This window comes from Micromesistius poutassou (genome assembly GCF_964030765.1).
Source record: "Micromesistius poutassou genome assembly, chromosome: 23".
Classification (NCBI taxonomy): Eukaryota; Metazoa; Chordata; class Actinopteri; order Gadiformes; family Gadidae; genus Micromesistius; species Micromesistius poutassou.
The window spans coordinates 1,900,482-1,913,245 of NC_140293.1; the positions used below are offsets into that span (position 1 = coordinate 1,900,482).

Below are 12,764 nucleotides of genomic sequence, written 5' to 3' on the forward strand. Positions count from 1 at the left end.
TCTCAACGGGTCAGGGGGGGGGGCAAGCCAACGCTCCTGTCCTCCATTCCGGATGGGCGCCCTAGTCGGGCATGTCGATGCAGAGCTTGGGCGGCGGCACCCTTCACCACCTTCACCAAAAGACAGATTTCAGGGTATAAAGTCCACTATCCAAAACATTTTATTTATACCCAAGTAGGGTACCTACTTACCTAATACCCTACATCTTCTTTAAACAACAAAATGAAAACTTATTGGGACCAAAATCCCATCCCCCCAGTCCTTGCATGTTTCAGGTGTAAACTCATGGCTGCTTCGATTTCTGTATCTGTGGCCTTGGAATTCCATCTCTTCACAGCAGCTGGAAAGAAAACACCGTACAAGGTTGGGGAGAGTGAGAAGTATGACTGGCCAAAATACACCAAGTGTTTGGCTCTTGGTGGACGAAGTCAGTCTCACCATCCAGCACCCCAGCCTCAAGGACTAACTGGTGGCTACATCAAGTCCATTTAGCTGGCTACATCGTAAGCTATCACCCCTCTCGCTATGAATAATGTAGTGCACTTCATACCCTGAAATCTATCTTTTGGTGAAGATTAATAGGACATGTATTAATGCTTGATTGATAAAATGAATAACTAAACAAAATATTATAGATTGTATCTGTCTAGCTCAATATTGCTATCCTATTGATATGAACCAAATGATCTAGGTGTTTAGCATTTGAGCCACATATATTACAGTGGGTGAAATTCAATAGTAAAAACTTATCACAGGTGTGTTTATTTGGTTACAAGTTAAAACAAGTTCTCCTCAAAATCACCATTCCCTTAAGATGTTCTCATGTCGGCAAAGGGTAAACATAAAGTCACGTTGTGACTCGACGTCTATTGGACTTGTTGACGCAGTTTGAGGAAATATTTGCTGGAATTAAGAAGTACAGTCTAATGGTGAATATGTTTATAACATTGAGAAATATTATCTACACGCAGCACAAGTTCGCTTGTTATAGGTTTGGGTGTGTCAATGGTCAACTCTATGGTGGCAGTGGAAGCTATAGGCTACTGAAAAACTCAAATGGGGGCAAACTACAAGGTAACTGAAATGTAGTTTAATTGTATGTGTTCATAATTAAGTGGGTATTTAGTGACTTGGCTTAAAAGTAAATTTCATGTAGGTTGAAGTAATGGCGAACTATACAACGTTGAAACGACGTGGATTGATGTCGTCTACAGGGCTGCCAACTTTTGGGTTTTGGCTGGAGTGAGATTCTGTAGAATCTCTTAGTAATGCGTACCTTTATAGCAGAGTCCGTGGGCGATCGTTGTTTTTTTTTTTTGCTGTGAGAAATTGGATGTGTGTGCGTGTGTAAGCAGGCAAAAACGTATGAGGGGCTGTATGGGACATTATTCAGAACTAGCATGCGCATACACATATGAAACCAAACTCATTCACATACTACACTGAAAACCTTGCACACATACAAGTGGAAAGCTTTTACATACACAACTGAAACGTTCTCGCACAAACAACTGAAAAATTATACGCTCACATACACAACTGAAAAGCTTGCATAGAAACTAGTGAAACCTTTTACATGGACTACTGAAATGCTTTTACACGTACTAGTAAAATGTTCTCATATACACTGCTGAAAAATGTCCTTTCACACACACATATCAAACCATTCACATACTATACGGAAAACTTCACACATAAACAAGTGAAAGCTTTTACATACACAACTGAAACACCTTCACTCAAACAACTGAAAAGCTCTCATAACAACTAGTGGAACCTTTTACATAGACTACTGAAATGCTTTCACACGTACTGGTAAAATGTGCTCATATAGACAACTGAAAAATTCTCTCTCACATACACATATGAAACCAATCACATACTATCCTGAAAACCTCAGACATGTATGTGAAAGTTTTTCACTTATATAAGCGAGGATTTCAGTGAAAATGGAAGGCATTTGAAGAGGAAGGCATTTCAGTTGAACAGGAAGGGGTTTCTCTCCACAATCAATCCAACTTCTCCAACTCGGGCTGCTTCACTAAGACCACAACCAACCACAAGGCCTACATAACCATGCAGTCACACTCATCTTATGCACAGCAATCAGTTATATCATCACAATTCAGTCGCATGGCACCACTTCCCCCATTCAACCACCACGGAGTGCTGTTGGACCGTATTGTAGCACCACTTCTACTATTTAACCACCAGGGGGTGCTGTTGGGCCGTATTAGGAGCAACAGCTGGAACATGAAGTTCAACAGTCGAGGCGACTGCGGCGGCAACACCACAGCAACTCGCATCCACAACTCATTTGGGGTTTTACGCTGTGAAGCGTTGCACACGAAACAAAGAACAGTGACTTCAGGAGGAAATACCTCGGATACACACTGTACTTGGCCGACATTAACTATAGAGAGGGTTTTTAGTGCGTTACCTGCGCGTAACAGTGTGTGTCTCTCTCGCCTCTTGTATTTGTTGTTACCAGAAAGGCGTTTCGAGTTTGGATGCAAAGGTCTCATAGCTGCAGAGAATGGCACAGACTGTCTTTAAACTTTGAAGGTAAGTCACAATGACGTTTTCTTTATTGTTGTTGACGGTAGTCGTCTAAGTGGTGAGCCAGATGTTTTTGTTGGGAGTTTTTCCGTTAATTATTTAAGTCCTCTACACTGTTAACCCCCCCCCCACACACACACCACACACACACACACACACACACACACACACACACACACACACACGCACACACACACACGCACACACATGCACGCAATGCATATCCACTTGTGCCTCCCGGTTTTTAACATGCATAGCCTACATTTTTTATATTTTTCTATAATACATGCTATTTCTATAGAAGAAACTTGCCATTATCTGTTTCTTGCATAACGGCTCGCGTTGCCTGCAGGCTACTTTATTATAAGCCCACTGTAAAGAATGATGCCACTGTTAGTTGGACAACGGTGTCTTATTTGATAGTTCCGTTTTTTTTTTTTGTTGCTTAAAATGGTATATCACAGATATTTTGTCTAGCCTACTACTGCTGCAGAAGATGAATGCATGATGCTGAACAGTATGTATTCATCGGCCATGTGCGCAACGTCTAGTCCTCGGGAACCCGTCATGAAAGAGCATGACATGGCCTTGGCCTTTCAACGCCTCACACAGTAGTTATCTTGTCAGCGGGGATTAGGCCTAGTGAATGTATTACTTCCTTCCTTTATTGAGAAAGAACATTTGGAAACCAACTGAGAGATGTAAAACTCAAACGTGCCCCACTTTGTTTCGGGTGGTCTTGTGAAACCTGCCCGCCCGGCAGCGTGGTGCGCGCGCACCTCCGAGGCCGAACCGGAATGCGGCCACGAATTCTTTCCAAGTAAATAGTGCTGGGGCGCTAATGACTTTGTTATGTTCCCACAACGCCATTGTCCCCCTCAAACCTCAGGGGTCGCGGTCCACGTCCGGGTCACTTTGCAGCTTTCTGTCCACGTCGACGTTTGAAAATCCTGTTGATGAAGCAGAAATAGACTCATGGAGTTAAACATGGACTTTTAACTTCTTAATTGAGCTGGTTTTGGTGGTTGTCTTGTCTGCCCACGCAGCCTCCCTCTAACTGGCACCTTCACCGTGCTGTTAGCTCCGTTCTGCAGGCCAAGAGCCGTTGTGATGCACTCAACCAAGACACAGTGGGGAATAAGGAGTGGGAGAACAGTAATTCAATATTGGGTTAGAGTATAATAACTCTAGTATTTGTGATATCAATGATGTAAGATGTTTGCCATGAGAAAACACAATAATGTAGGCGGTCACTTTAATCATTCGGCCGAATAACTGAAAACTAGTCACAGCCTGACAGCAACTTAAATGATGGTAGTGACAGTGTTTGACTCCCCGACGAAAGGTTCTGGGTTCGATCCCCCAATGTCCACAGCCTAACGTGTACAGGCACCCTGTATGTGCAAGACGCCATAACCGCTACCTGCTCCTCTATGACATGCATCTGAATATATACCGTAAGCCCCATTGGATGAAAGGGCCCACTGGACCGTAGCCACATAAAGCCATTCTGTATTTGTATTTGTATCCTGCCTTCCCATCCACACACACACACACACACACACACGCGTCTACTTTTCTTCCCCCTTCTCTGCACTCGATGTAAGCCGATGTCCAGAGGCTATAGGCTATTTATACAGCGGCGCTCGAACACAAGGACCATTCACAGTGCTTGACATGGACAGCGATTGCATTAGAATAAAAACACAGAAAGGGCCGACATTAAAAGACAATCATTTAAAATGAAATTAAACACATTAGAAACATAAGTATGAGCAGGTACAACAATAAATAATACCAGTGCAGACGTCAATTTTGTTGTTCTTTCAAATCGGTTTCAGCCCTGCGATTTACAACAACAATCCAAGTGTTTTTCCAAAATAAAAGTCCCGCTCCTAGCTGCCTGCTCATTATTATTGAGCCAGAACCACGATTGGATACAGGGAGGACCAATCCGATGGTCCGAGGGGTCGGTAATGAGAAGAGCCTGTAAATGAAGTGCTTCTGGTGTGTGTGATCCACCTCGGCTGTGTGTGGTTTGGCTCGTCTCTGGATCCGTGTGGACCGGTGATGTGGCGAGGAAGTGGGGGTGGAAGGTTGGGGGGGCTTTGACTTCATTAGTGCTTAATCAATTTCTGTATCCCCCCCTACTCCCCTCCGGCTGTCTTTGGGCCTGCCTCTCGGTCTCTGTCTCGCCGTTTATTATCAATCTCTCCAAGAGTCTGTTTTGCTTTCTGTCTGGGTCTATCTGTCTCTCAGTCTTATCTATCTTTCCATCTTTCTATCCATCTATCCTTCTCCACCTCTCTCGCTCTCTCTCCGTCTTTCTATCCCCCCCCACAAATAATTTATTTCTACTTTCTTTGTACCTCTCCTTCTGTCTCTGTCTGTTTTTTTCTGCTTCTCTCTCTCTCTTTCTCTCTTTCTTTCTCTACGTCCCGCTGTAGGTCTCTCTCTCGCTCTCTCTCTCTCACTCTCTCTCTCTCTCTCTCTCAGATTTCTTCTTTCTCTCCTTGTCTCAGTCTCTCTCGCCCTCATTCCATCTCTGGTAAGTGTCACCTGGCCCTTTCTCTCCCTGTCACCGTCTCTCCAAACTCCCTTCCTCTCTGTCTCTCTGTCTCTCCTTTTCTCTCTCTGACTGCTCAAAGTGGCTCTCAACCCTCACCGTAAAGACACACACACACACACACACACACACACACACACACACAAAATTATGCAGGCTCTGCACACACACACACACACACAAAAGTATGCAGGCTCTGCACACACACACACACACACACACACACACACACACACACACACACACACACACACACACACACACACACACACACACACAGTCCCATGAAGTCATGTTGACGGACTGAAAGGCCAGGGACACGCTCCTCCTGTCACTACTCTTATAACCTTTAGAGAGAGCTACAGAAAGAGAGCGAGAGAGAGACTGAGAGAGGGACAGAGAGAGAGACAGAGAAAGGGTCAGTGAGAGAGAGACGGAGAGACAGAGAGAGGGGGAGAGAGAGGGGGAGGGAGGAAGAGAGAGAGAGAGGGGGGGAGGCAGGGAGGAAGAGACAGACAGACAGACAGAGAGAGAGAGAGCAATTAAGGTTGGGGTGAGTAAGAGAGACACAGAGAGAGGAAGAGAGAGATTTCCTCCCTTAGTGCGGTCCTATCTGTTCCATCTAGTCTCTGGTGCACACCATCTGTAAACACCGCGTGCCATCGGAAACGGGCAAACCAAGCCGCCACGCCGCGGCCGCCGCGGTGGCTCTCGCTGTCGAAGCTAATGGGGCGAGGTTTAAAACAGCTGCGGTTGTTTTTTCGTAGAATAGCCCTTCTGACTAGCAGAGATACATTACGGAGGGTTGCAGAAGAACAACAGATTGTGTCACTGCATACCAGGGGCCGTGGTGGGAAGTGGCTGACCCGCAGCCCATTAAACACTCATAGGTCACCGCTGTTCCTCTTTAGTATTTACAATCCAGAGACAGGTCCTTATGGAGCATATAGGGGTTAGACCGTGAATACAGATACGGTGCATGTCATTAAGGAGCAGGTAGGGGGTAGGAGAGTGAATACAGAGACAGGTCATTGAGGAGCAGGTAGGGGGTGGGAGAGTGAATACAGAGACAGGTCATTGAGGAGCAGGTAGGGGTTAGACAGTGAATACAGAGACAGGTCATTAAGGAGCAGGTAGGGGTTAGACAGTGACTACAGAGACAGGTCATTGAGGAGCAGGTAGGGGTTAGACAGTGAATACAGAGACAGGTCATTGAGGAGCAGGTAGGGGTTAGACAGTGACTACAGAGACAGGTCATTGAGGAGCAGGTAGGGGTTAGACAGTGAATACAGAGACAGGTCATTGAGGAGCAGGTAGGGGTTAGACAGTGACTACAGAGACAGGTCATTGAGGAGCAGGTAGGGGTTAGACAGTGACTACAGAGACAGGTCATTGAGGAGCAGGTAGGGGTTAGACAGTGAAAACAGAGACAGGTCATTGAGGAACAGGGAGTATCTAAGGAAAGATTCTCTTCAAGGGGCCTCTGATGAGGCCCACTACTGAATGACCACAGGCCGTGTTTTGCTGGTAAAATGTGCTGGCACGGCACTGGAAACACTGGGACGAAGCGTTTGTGCACTGAGAAAAAACAGCTGCATCTGTGTTTTTTTTTTTACTGTTTCTATTACAACTAGCCATGTTAGCTCTTTAGCTCCTAGTTTGACATGGTAGTGCCAACGTCTTGTTCATCCATTAGCAGCGTACCATACAAATACCTTACAGTTTGGATTCGTGAAAGCAGCTGACTCTAGGCGCGCTAGAATTGATGTGTGACCCACCTTTTCTAAACCTTTTTCTTTCTTTTCTAAAAACACTCTTCGTCTTCTGTCATTCTTTTAAGCTGCGTTCGCTCGCTCCTCATTGGAAACTCACTGCGGAAAGGCAGAGCCACTCAGAGAAACATGCTATGTGGACAGCGGGCACCTTAAAAAGCGGTAACTTTCGGTTGATCATTAACGACTATAGTGAATTATTATTATTCATATTATCAATAATACATTGAGAGACTTCCCTGTGTCCATGCTTCCCCCTACAGCCCCACCCGTCGCCACCGACCACGGGGGCCGTCTGCGGCCGGGCTCTGTGCTTCACACACCCCAGCTGTTTGTTTGGATTAAATGATAAACAGGAAGCGCCGGCAGATGGCTCCTTCTGGAAGGCAATTATTAGCAGCCATTTTGCTGTATGGACGCACGCACGCACGCACACGCACGAGCGCACACACGCACGCACGCATGCACACACCAAACACAGACACAAACACATACAAAACACGCACACACACACACACACACACCAAACACACACCCAGACACAAACACATACAAATCACACAAACAACCACACACAGACACAAACACACACACACACACACACACAGGATGTTCAAAGACAGACCTTGCTGTGTTTGGAGAAAAAGCCTGCAGTCTGATGACCAGATAACGTCAGTGCTTAAAAGGTGTTCCCCATTCTCAGAGTTTAAACCGACAACACACAACTTAAATAGATATCGAGGAGCAGCTGTCGTGGGAAAAAAATGTTTGCTCGCTGAATTGCTTGGGAACTTTGAACGTTGGATACGGTTTCCTCATCCGCAAAAAAAAAACAAAGACCCCCATGGGGGGATACATATTTGAGCGCAACACTGGGTGCTGAAGAACTTAGTGAGGCGAATTTGCCCGGACGATGAGTCGTGTTTTCAGCCGTAGAGCAGGCGCAGCGAGGCGAACGACCTGTACCTGCTGTGGGAGCTAGGACCGTAACTCCCGATATTTGCATGAGTATCTGTTGGCCCGGTCGTTTCCGCAAAGAGCTGTGTTGTTGTTCGGTGTTATGTAAATCAGGTCAGTTCGCCCAGCGTCCTTCTCCCTCACTTCTCAGCTTACTGGTGCTGCTGGGTATCCACCGGCACTGCATACTGAACCTGCTCTGTCATACTGTGCAAGGTGCACTGTGAGTGGGATATTACCGGCATCGAATGAATACATACTTGCGTGTGTGTCCTCATAAACGTTAATTTGAGTCCATACAGACAAAGAGCTAGGAGGTTACTACTCCAATACTGTGTGACAAACTAGGAATACTTTTAACAATTTATTTTTGAGCATGTGGTTTGAAAGGTATCTTGTGCGTTTCTTAGTAAATAAAGAGTTTGTTTTATTGGCACAGAATCTGAAGTGGTATGCACAATCCCTGCATACCAGGTCACTTTCGGTATGCACAGTGTTATTCCGGTTGGTATCGGCAAGGCAATTAGCATTAGGATTCAAACTGTGGTTGTGAGACGTCAGTCACCATGAAATGATTGCACAACCAACGTGGCAGCGTGCGCACACACACACACACACACACACACACACACACACACACACACACACACACACACACACACACACACACACACACACACACACACACACACACACACACACACACACACTCTGTAATTGCCATTCGTAGCGCTTCATTGCATGGGTGAGAACAGGAAGTTAGAGTCCTGACTTCAGCAGTACAGAAAGAGTGTGTGTGTGTGTGTGTGTGTGTGTGTTAAGTACTCAGTGTTTCAAAATGTATACACATGGTCACACACACAAACCATGATCTGACAAGCAACACAAATATTTACATATGTACCCACACTTAGTCTCAACAACAGAGTCATCCTTTTGCACCTGTGCATTGCAAAAAACACACCACAGAACCCACACACACACACACACACACACACACACACACACACACACACACACACACACACACACACACACACACACGTTGATCAGGAATATCCTGCAACTGTCTACTATCTCTGATATACGTATAGTGAGAGGAAAGTTTGTGTATGTGTGTGTCTGTGTCTGTGTGAGTTATTAAAGTATTAAGTACTAAATGTTTCAAAATGTAATAATAATATAAACACATGCTCACACACACCACCTTGGTTTCATAAGCAACACAAATATCTACATATGTACACACACTTTGTTCCAACAACAGAGCCATCCTTTTTCACCTGTGCATTGCAAAACACAAACACACCATCACTAACACACACACACACACACACACACACACACACACACACACACACACACACACACACACACACACACACACACACACACACACACACACACACACCCACACACACACACACACACACACACACACACACACACACACACACACACAGAAACCCACAACCTCCTTGAAACAGACAAACACACACACACACACACACACACACACACACACACACACACACACACACACACACACACACACACACACACACACACACACACAGACACAGACAGAAAACACACATACACAGAAACACACACTGTTGGGGTTACACACACACACACACACACACGTTGATCAGGAATATCCTGCAACTGTCTACTATCTCTGATATACGTATAGTGAGAGGAAAGTTTGTGTATGTGTGTGTCTGTGTCTGTGTGAGTTATTAAAGTATTAAGTACTAAATGTTTCAAAATGTAATAATAATATAAACACATGCTCACACACCACCTTGGTTTCATAAGCAACACAAATATCTACATATGTACACACACTTTGTTCCAACAACAGAGCCATCCTTTTTCACCTGTGCATTGCAAAACACAAACACACACACACACACACACACACACACACACACACACACACACACACACACACACACACACACATAAACCCACAACCTCCTTGAAACAGACAAACACACACACACACACACACACACATGCTCACACACACCACCTTGGTTTCATAAGCAACACAAATATCTACATATGTACACACACTTTGTTCCAACAACAGAGCCATCCTTTTTCACCTGTGCATTGCAAAACACAAACACACCATCACTAACACACACACACACACACACACACACACAGAAACCCACAACCTCCACAGAAACCCACAACCTTGAAACAGACAAACACACACACACACACACACACACACACACAGACAGAAAACACACATACACAGAAACACACACTGTTGGGGTTACACACACACACACACACACACACACACACACACACACACACACACACACACACCTTTCCGGTGTTTGTCATGTAACAAACTCACACATGGTGGGAAGGAAAGACACATTGAGGAGGAAACAACTATACAAAGAACTCAAAACACACACACACACACACACACACGCACGCACGCGGGATAGACCCTGCGAGCTACGCCCGGGCCTAGTGACACGTTGTTGTGTTCGCAATGCGCGGCACAACGATGCTTTCGGGGGGGGGGGGGGGGGTGCATGCGAAACAATACCGCTTCTCTAACTCGTCCAAACGCCTTCATTGTTTCCTGCCAAAGTGACGCAGTCACCGCTGTTCTGTGATATCTACCACGCACTTCGTTTCCGAACTCGGATATAGTACGTCAGGATGAAAGATCTTGTGGGACTGGGCAGGGTTTTATGCTAGGGTTTGGTACGGTGGTGGGTGGGGTGGTGGCGTTAAAATGTCATGGACGAGATATGAACTGAAGAGACACACACACACACACACGCACACACACACACACACGCACACACACACACACGCACACACGCGCAGCTGTTGCTATTGTAACTGCGTTTCCACGCCAGTTACGAGGAAGCCGTCGGCATCTGGACCACAGATCTGGACTCCTTCCCGTGCGCAATGTCAAGTATGTGTGGGGGTGTATCCCCACGGCACTGTAATGCTGTTGATACCAGCACACGCACACAAACAGCTTATGTTGCTTATGGTTGGTCTAAAATTAGAAAAGTGGTAGCAAGCTTGAACTCCCAAAACACAGTTGGGACTAATTCAACTGTGGAGAGGGGTCCCCACGGAGGCCAATAATCACCACAGATCAGTAAGAGTGTGCAATGGAGTTCCTTTTTTCGGGCGTGGTTTTGCACACGCTGGGTTGCGAACATCTGCGGTGCTCTCTGTTCCTCTTTCGTAGCGCTCCACTCCCTTGTGCTTTTCTGAACAACAGTTTTTTTTTTTACAAATACAGTTTCCCCCCCCCCCCCCCCCCCCCCCCCCGGACATCGATCCCGTCTTATCCGTCACGTGATGTCACCACGAACATGTGAATGTTCCGGAATGTTATGTTGTAGAATCTCGCGCTGCATTTCTTTTTTGGGGGGGAACGGGAGAGCCTGTGCGGTTCTGTACCATCCTGCCTCCCCCACCCGTGTGATAAGATTGACTGTTCATGTCTGGTCTCCATCCTCCCATCAGGCAACACCCACGCTCCAACTCCCGGGGACCAATTAGTATAAATTACACACAATGAAAAACGGGCGGAGTCGGGAGTTCCTAGACAGAGGATGGGTGTGTGCGTGTGTGTGTGTGTGGTGTGCGGTGTGCGCATTTACTGGGGATGGTGTTGATTGTAAGTCAGCGTTAAGCTGCGAGTAGGAGTGTACGTCTTAATCAGTGTCCAGTGCTAATTAGAGCAGATAAATCCATCCTTCCTTCTGGCTAATAGCTAATGGCCATACAAAAATCCATCAAACTCTGTCTCCGAGCAAGCCATCGGGAAGACTGTAGACGGAGGAAACAATGTCCCCGAGTACAAAATAATTGGTGGCTCAATGTGTGTACACATCAACGTCAAAGGCAGCTCTAAGATGCGTCGATGGCACTCGAAAAAAGGCTTTGAAGCATTTTTTTTTTGCCCACAGTTCCCCTCTTTCAATTACTGCTCGTGTAGCGACATTACACCGGGATATAAATATATCCGTGACAGGAAACAGATGGTCTTTCCTCGTCGTTTCACAGTCGAAGAGTCCCAACTGCCAAATGACTGGATGATAAAAAAAAAACTAAAAAGTGTTGCGTCACAGAGACTTCAGTTCCCGGGAGGACGGCTGATGTTAACATGTGCTGTCGACGCCCCGTCCTCCCCGCCGCGCGAGGGGCCCCTCCTCGTCCTTGTCAACATAACAGGACACCAACACCAACACACACACACACACACACGCACACGCTCTACATCCACTGATCATACTATTTAGTCATGAAAGTTTCTCCTAGATGTGTGTGTGTGTGTGTGTGTGTGTGTGTGTGTGTGTGTGTGTGTGTGTGAGACAGTGACTACAGAGACAGGTCATTGAGGAGCAGGTAGGGGTTAGACAGTGAACACAGAGACAGGTCATTTGGTTCGGGGTCATCTTGGAGGCCTTGGGGATCGAACCCTTAAACTTTCGGTTGGGATTCAAACATCCCGTTAGCCAGTGTCAGACTGTCTGGATATTAAATGAGAATCAGCAACAAGTTCAGCCTACACACACACGCACACACACACACACACACACAACACACAACACAGCAACTTTGACTCATGTGTGACTCAAGTGCATTGCAGGCCGGGAAAGCTTTCATTTGTATGTGACAACACCGTCTGTCTCCTATTGATTCCTCTAGCAGACGCTTTCATCCAAGAGCGATGGCAGAGAATTATCTTTTAGATGCATGTCACTATGGAACCAGTGGGAGTTATGGCAACTTGCTGAAGGACGCCTACACATAGACCCTGTGTGTGCAAGTGTGCTTGTGTTTGTGCGTGTGTGCACACTTGTGTGTGTGTGTGTGTGTGTGTGTGTGTGTGTGTGTGTGTG

At 46.2% G+C, this 12,764-nt stretch overlaps 1 protein-coding gene across 1 annotated transcript in view; it reads left to right on the plus strand.

Annotated features, from left to right (window-relative positions):
* The first annotated feature begins 2,392 nt into the window (after positions 1–2,392).
* LOC311368451 (RAS guanyl-releasing protein 2-like) overlaps positions 2,393–12,764 on the plus strand; it is a 34,000-nt gene continuing 23,628 nt past the window's right edge. Inside the window, exon 1 of the mRNA XM_084487258.1 lies at positions 2,393–2,565. The gene's annotated coding sequence lies outside the window, so the exon portion shown is untranslated. The remainder of the gene's footprint in view (positions 2,566–12,764) is intronic.